The sequence below is a fragment of the Macrobrachium rosenbergii genome, chromosome 28 (genome assembly GCF_040412425.1).
Source record: "Macrobrachium rosenbergii isolate ZJJX-2024 chromosome 28, ASM4041242v1, whole genome shotgun sequence".
Taxonomy (NCBI): Eukaryota; Metazoa; Arthropoda; class Malacostraca; order Decapoda; family Palaemonidae; genus Macrobrachium; species Macrobrachium rosenbergii.
Window position 1 is genome coordinate 1,775,001 of NC_089768.1, and position 8,493 is coordinate 1,783,493.

General features: G+C 36.4%; 1 protein-coding gene across 1 annotated transcript in view; it reads right to left on the minus strand.

The window, feature by feature from the left end:
- prtp (pretaporter) overlaps positions 1–5,843 on the minus strand; it is a 63,056-nt gene extending 57,213 nt beyond the window's left edge. Inside the window, exon 1 of the mRNA XM_067129893.1 lies at positions 5,705–5,843. The gene's annotated coding sequence lies outside the window, so the exon portion shown is untranslated. The remainder of the gene's footprint in view (positions 1–5,704) is intronic.
- Between the last annotated feature and the right edge of the window lie 2,650 nt (positions 5,844–8,493).

Genomic DNA, 8,493 nt, shown 5'->3' on the forward strand with positions numbered 1-8,493 from the left:
AGAGGCAGAAGGAAACCCGTGGGACACTCCAGTGCTTTATTACACGTCCAATCGGTACAGAGGTGTGACTGCTAGTGAAGTGCAGGCGCGTGGGAAACATTGGCGCCAATTCCGCTCTCCTCCTGACAACAGACATCACATACAATCAACCATCCTACACATACAGGAAAGCACCTATTGTATATTACAGGACATAAGAGGCCTATTAAACTATCACATGTACAGGGTAATAAAAGGATAAACCCTCGACCCTGAACGTCATCATAATCATGGATACAAACTCTACTGGACGATCATGGAAAACTGACTGGACCAAGTGTTGCGTATGTCAGGAGGTTAAGTAAGAACATCTAAAATCTCCCCAGGCCAATCCTGCCAGAAGAGGGGATGATGGATATACGAACCTGGCAAAGAATATTCCTCTGTTTCACTCACTCAATGCACTACCAATCAAGCTAGACCCTGCAAGACTTGATGAAGGTTCTGGGACAGAGGAAACACTGAGAAAAAATAAGGCACAATATCATGAGAGTTGCAGGCTTCTGTTCAACAACACAGTTACACCGAGCTGAAAAAAGAACAAGTCATGTAGGTACTAGTGATGAGGGCAGTAGAAGTAAGATTCCACGAAAGCTCCAAGAAACTAAAACAAAAGAATGCTTCTTCTGCGAAACTGAAGGAGGGGAGCTTAGAGAAACAATGACAATGCAAGTGAACAGGAGAATAAATGAATGTGCCAAAACACTCAGTGATACAAAACTTCTCACCAAAGTAAGTGCAGGAGATGTCGTAGCCCAAGAAGTGAAATATCACCCTGGCTGTTTGGTGGTATTGTATAACCGAGAACAGGCATACCTAAAGGTGCGGGAGCAAGAAAAAGCACAGGAGCACTGGAAGGATGCATATCCAGTTGCTTTCTCTGAACTAGTCACCTACATCTGCGAGATGAAAAATGCCAGTGAGAGGCCACCAATTTTCAAGCTTGCTGATTTGACCAAGCTTTACAAGCAGAGGCTGCTACAGCTTGGTGTTGACTCGCCTGATGTTCATCCTACTCGACTCAAGTCGCTGCTTTTGCACATTCCACAGCTGCAAGCTAATTGCCAAGGACGAGAAATTCTGTTGGCTGTTGAAACTGATGTAGGTTCAATCCTATCAGAAGCATCCCGTTATGGTGAAGCGATCCATCTAGCAAAAGCCGCTGGGATAATAAGACAAGACATGCTCCATCAGAAGTTGAATTTTAGCAGCTATTTTCATGACAAAGACTTAGAACAGGCTGTGCCACCATCACTGCTTCAGTTTGTATGCATGATCGAACATGGTGCAGACATCAAGTCCCAACTCCATCATGGAGCGTCGAAATCAGACTTTGCTATATCACAACTTCATTCCAAGCTAGGGATGCAACGACTGACGCAAGCAAGTCTATAATCATCAAGGCTAATGACAGATGTGCTAGTCATAGTAATATCTGCACTGCCATCCTTCCACAACTAGGTCTTCAGGAAATGTGGATTGTCTTTGGCCAAGGAGCCCATATGCGATGGATTCCAGTCCATGAGGTAGTTTCTGCAATTGGGCTTGAGAACGCTAGAGGGATCCCCTACTTTCACGCATTCACTGGGTGTGAAATCAAGTGAAAATAGCGAACGGAATCTTGAATTTTTTTTACACAAAACAAATGCCCCCAAACGCCCATCATCATCTAGTAACGAAAATAATAGATTAATTTCACAACCAGACGTATTTTAGCTATATTTCGACTTAAAAACAATTCGTATAACGAAAAATAAGCTTGCCCCATATAAATAAAGTATCTAGAGATACATTTACACTAACGAGAAGCAACAAAAGTGCTCTGAACTGCATTAAACACGGCGAAATAAACGCCGCACAAACATTTCCAAACCAAAACGTTGATCACTATGGTCGCAATTTATAACGCAAGCAATATAAGAATACATACAATATTATTGGATAAAGTGAATTAAGGCATAACATTTTAAAAGATCCATGGAAAAGATGAATATTCGTCATGTTGACGTTTGTATAATACGATATGTGACTATAGAGGAGAGTATAATGTAGGCTATGCTAGTGTATGTAAACAATATACATAGTGTAGGCTAAGCTAATTATTGTTTGTTATTTAATATCTCTTTGTATTGAATTATCATAAGTCACTTTGCATTAATCTCCAGAACTAGCTGATATTAATAATTACTATACCGTGTGTGTAAAGAGTATATTTTATAGTGTAGACTAGGCTACCATATATGTATACAGTAGCCTACATGGCACCGAATACCCTAGTGTAGGCTAGGCTATGTTCGAGATACGTTTTGGTACTTAGGTTTTTCCAACAAACAATGGTTTTTTTTGGAACCTAACCCCATCGTAAGTAGGATAATAACTGTATAAGCATTTTTAGTTTGTTTTGTGTGTTTGAACTATCAAAATAGGCAGTTCTAAGTGTTTTTAGAAGGGTTCTAAGTATTCACAGGTTTTAGCTACTCGCAGGGGCTTGTGGTACGCATCCTCTGCGAGTACGGGCTGTTTACTGTTATATATATATATATATATATATATATATATATATATATATATATATATACATATATATATATATATATATATATTATATGGTAATTCTAAGCCGGCTGTCCGCGGTGAGCTAGACTATGGCAATTGACGTTTTCCTATGTTATTTTACTTCCTTTAGAGGAATTTAAAGTAATATTTTGTCGGCCGGCTGTAACTAAGCTGTCATTGACCTTTGAAGACTACACGACTTGCATTACCTAACGTGGGGTAGGTCTAAGCCGGCATTCCGCGGCAAGCCCCCCCACCTCCATAGCTAATACGGCAAAATTGTAACCAGTAAACCCCCCTAAAAATACCAACCTAACGTACCCTAGAGGTGTTCACTGGTTACAATTTTGCCGTATTAGTTATGGAGGGGAGGTGGGGGGCTTGTCGCGGAAGGTACTTAAGTCGTGTAGTCTTCAAAGGTCAATTACGGTATATTTACAGCCGGCCGACAAAATATGACTTTAAATTCTTGTAAAGCAAGTAAAATAACATAGAAAAACGCCAATTGCCACAGTCTAGCTCACTCATGACAGCCAGCTTATATATATATATATATATATATATATATATATATATATATATATATATATATATATATATATATATATATATATATATATATATATATATATATATATATGCATGTATGTACATATACTCAAAGCGTATTTTTTTGTAACAGGCAGCATCGTCACTCCGTGTCAGGTTTCACAACAGTGGGCACTACCGGGAGTTTGCTTAACTACAGGTGCTGGAACTTCTGGAAGTTCACTGGTTTTTCCCTACTTTTTGCCCGACCTCTGGTAACCTGCCATAATGTATTTTGTCGTCGAAGCATTTGGTAATACTCCCTTGACTACTGATGGGAGATCATAAATGGATATTGGGATACCGGGGTGGGAGTTCATCCAAGCAGAGCAAGCAGTATTGTACTGTAGTGTGAAGTGTGAGGTGGGAACGAGAGTAGTGATATTCCATTTTCTTTGCAGAAGTCGAGCACTGCCCTGGATAGATGGGAAGAGTGGTTATCCAAATTTACCAATACTGGGGACTCAGCTGAAGGAGGGACATGATTATAAAAATGTTCATAAATTTCCAAAAAATTGGACTCGTCATCCAACCGCTGGGGTAATTATGCATCCACACACCCTGTAGGACCTTCAGGAATTTTGAAATGAACATGGGTAAAAACAAAAAGAGGGGGACTGAATTGCCATTTGCATTAACAACTACCTCTGTGGTGACTGTTGTCCTTCCTACTTGCTTTTTTCCTTTTTTGGCTGAGACTTCTGATGGTTTTTGCACACTAGCAACTCCTGTTTCATGTATATTCTATACCCTCTACCCTTCAGAGTTGCATCCAGGGGCGGCTCTAGGGTTTCCTGCGCCCTAGGCTAATATTTTAATTTGCGCCCCCAGGTCCACCAGCTAGGAGATCTGGGGTGAGCAGTAGTCAGTAGCTCCCCATTGGGTGACATTTCAGGATAGTTTAATTGTAAATCCAGCTACCAAATATTAAGTTGAAATGCATTATGCTTTTTACAAAACACACACACACACACACACACACACACACACACATATATATATATATATATATATATATATATATATATATATATATATATATATATATATAAATATATATTAAATCTAGGTTGAAATTTACAACAATTCCATCATTATTTTTTAATATGTAACCATTGCAAGGGCAATTTTGATGCCTATAAAGATATATTAGACAATTAATGTATTCATAACATTATATTGAAAATGGCATTAAATAGAGCAAAACAATGATTTTTGCTTATAATCTATTTAAAAAAATTTTATTTAATAAGGAAATGTGCATCTGATAGTGAAATTATGATTGAGTATATAACAATCAATTATAAACATATGAAAATGAATGTTTTGAGTTATTTCTTTAAAACTTCAATCAGGCATAAGAAAATGTAAGTGGTGAAGAAAATCTGACTCATTTTCCTTCCATTTGAGTGTATCTTTAGCTGAAAAAGGGGGAAAAATAAAACATGGCCTCTACAACATTTTTTCATTCATTAATAGAACAAATCTTAAGTAACTAAAATCCCCTAACTAAACTATTAAAGAAAAAAGACATTGTAGCTTTCTGTATATTTTTCTTTATTGTAATATATATTTATATATATTATATATATATATATATATATATATATATATATATATATATATATATATATATATATATATAAATTTATGTATAATTGTTATAATTGTTCTGTATATATATAATTGCTTTGCATATATATTTATTTGTTTATTTATTTATTTATTTATTTATTTAGTTCCCAGTTCTTGCGCCCCCTTCATTCTTGCGCCCTATACTAGGCGACTGCCTAGTTTCGCCTTAAGGACGAGCCGGCCCTGGTTGCATCTATGATACACCTCCTCAAGCTTATTTTAAACCTTCCCCATGTTAAGGGCATTAAAGCTTGCAGTCTGGATAAGCTGGTCGATTTTGAAGTGCAAAGGGAAATTTTGGACTGTCCCTTTAAAAACTGGCTTAAATTAGGCTCAGTTTGTGGCAAGCCACCTCTTACTCGTATGCAAGACTTCTAATATCTTTTTGATGTTAAACCACGATATATTTTTGAAGAGTGAATAAAATGATCTAGTTTTATTTCCATTCATCAGAAAAACTTGCATTGACTGCATACCCCACCAATTTTATGCAGGATGCTGATGCGTCTGGTTGTTTCTTTTCAGCTCTTTTAAGACGTCGTTTCAAGGCCATGAAAATTATATCAAACGCATTTGCAGCTCTCCTGAATGACACTTTCCCTTCTTTAACTTATTTTGCCCCTAACTTATATGTTCCTTCCGGTACGGTGGCCCGTGTGGTCTTCTTTTCATACGTTCTCACCATTCTATTCAATAAAGATCCAGTTAAACCGAGCGAGGGGCAGGTTGTTATAGCGTAGCAACGTGCCCCAAGCCGAAACAAACAACTTTCCCCAAGGGCGCTGTTTTTCATTTATAACCAGCTTTGTGTCTAAGGGCTTTACTTCTTAGTACTACTACAGCTTAGATATACACAGATTACATATGTGTAAACTTGAAAACATACCTTGATACTGGCTGTAAAAACAACGATAAGTTCAAGCTTTGAAAAATTTACTCTGGGTACCCGTTTCCCAAAAAATTAACATAAGTCCACCCTGTGCTGGAGTCGTTTCAATACCAAACACAGGAGGGACGGGAAGGGAGCAGCCATGTGGTGTGTTGACACGCACACCACACATGTATGTATATATGTGTGTGTGTTATGTTGTATGTATGTAATATATCTATATACATAGGGGATATATATACATATACATATATATATATATATATATATATATATATATATATATATATATATATATATATATATATATATATATATATATATATATATATATATATATATATATATATATATATATATATATATATATATATATATATATATATCCTCTTGCGGATGGTGTTTTGAATGGAAGAATTTGTTTGTCACTGGATAAAATGGAACCTTAGGTTTTCATCTATTTTTGCGTAAATGTGTTTTCTTTGCCCCACAAGTGCGACTCGAAGAAAAATGTCCCCCTTATCTGTTCATCTCCTGGCATTTATAAGTGATGAGAGTTGAATTTGGAGTGAGAGTTTGAGATGAGCTAAAACGAAATAGAGGAGAGGAAAGTAAATGCAAAGATCCCAGGGAGCGCAGTCGGAATGACTTCTGACTGAAGATTTTTCATGATCACAATGCTACAATCGCAAAGTTTGAAGCACATCTAGAATATTATCATTGTGAATTATTGATAACTTTACACATAAAGAAAACTTATTCAAATTATCATTTCTGCAGATCGTAATATTCATGTATTACCATTTCAGAACTTTTACTCGGGTATTTTTGCCTCAAGTTGAAATCAGGAATAGGCTACCTTCTCGCATTGCAAAGAGATTAGTTGGCGATTCAGGAAGAGACGGAACCCACTCGGTAGTGGGTGGGTTGGTGCACTTGTTGCAGTAACAACACGTTGAAGTGGTTGGAAATGTTATTTTTTTTAAATGATTGAACTTAATAACCATCGGAACAAGTGTGCGTTACAGACAGAAGAGAATGAAAAGTTCGATTTTTACAAACAGTCACAAATATATAATATATATATATATATATATATATATATATATATATATATATATATATATATATATATATATATATATAGATAGATAGATAGATAGATAGATAGATAGATAGATAGATAGATAGATAGATACTTGTGTGTGTGTGTGTGTGTGTTAACGAGAGATCCCTGAGATGTTCGATATCTCCGAACAGAAGATCAGCGGGAAAAGTAAACGTGTAGTTGACTCAGTACTTTCGTGTTTCACACTCCTCTTCCGTATTAAGTGACATAAGTTCAGCTAGTAAAAAAAAAAAAAAAACTCCGTGATGACGTACGACGATAGAAAAGAAAAAATCAATCTACCCAAAATCAAAATGTTTAAAAATGTTATTTACATTAGTTCATCCAGACCATACATGCCTGGACTGGAGTTGGGATATTCTTTGCAGTTTTTTGTATGATATTCGATTCTTTAATAGTGCTTTTTTAAATGTACTTTCGATGGGTTATTTCTTTGGGATGATGCCAAATGATGTATGATTGCGCTCATTCACATGCTGAAAAAGGCTGCTTCCACTACTCTCCTATTTTTACATATTTTTACTTGCATTGTTTCAATCGTGGTTTCAGTTTCATAAATCCATCCGGTTACCAATTTAGGAGAATTTTTAAGCGGCATACTGCAGATTTGAATGCATTTAGAAAACGTCATTAATTCGGATAGTTTTAAAGCTTTTAGTGACGGGGAAACCTGGTAGTAAAAGATCAGAGAAGAAGGTTATTTATTCATTTTCAAGTCTGTCAACTAACACTTCGTGAAAAGTTTTATTGCCTTTGTCTGTAAAGTGAGTTGGATATTTTTAAAAACTGATGCAGGATATGAATCTTCCTAAGCAGCTTCAAGAAGATTGACACTGACCAGCAATACCTGCAAAAAGATGAATATGGATGAGAACACCACCATTTTGGTTGAGAGGCGATGATTTGTGGAAAATATGTATGTACGGATTCACGTTCGTAGTAGGCTAAGTCATTTCAGATTAAGCTGGCCTTATGCTAGCACGAGCTTTCTCTATACAGTGAATGAAAGTTTCTCTTTTCTAATAATCAGAACATCTGAAATGGGCTGCTTATATCCTACTTCTGTCTATAATGAAAACTAGATTGAGGGTGCTCATTGGATAAGGCGTTTTTAGTCTTTATTGATGGGCTAAGCACAGAATAAATCATTAATGTACCAAACCCAAAAAATACCACCTGGCAGTATGCTGAGTAGGCACTTTGTCTCGAAAAACTACAAATGGGTATTTTCTTTTATAAATGAGAATCAGGACTGCCCATCGCCACACCAGATTAGTTGTCATACAATTCGGCATCGAACTGTATGACCTACATTCTCGTACTGCGTAGAGGCAGTACTGTATGTATGTTCAATAAGAATGTGTTCATCGATTTCCTTTTTGGGAAATTGGCGCAGTTCATCATCTAGTACCCTCATAAATAATGTTTTGATGTGAAAACAGGTTCATTAGAAATCATAGTTAAAATCAAACCGCTTTAATCTACTTATCATACTTTCATTCCTTCTCAAGGACCCTCCTGATATGGTTCCAAGGGTGAGAAACTCTTCAACAACCAACCATCTTGGCAGTTTTCAAGTACATGGATCCTACCGAGTTCATAATCAGAGTTTTGATAACAGCATAAAAGCAGGGTAGAGACGGTCGTGTTGTGAGGA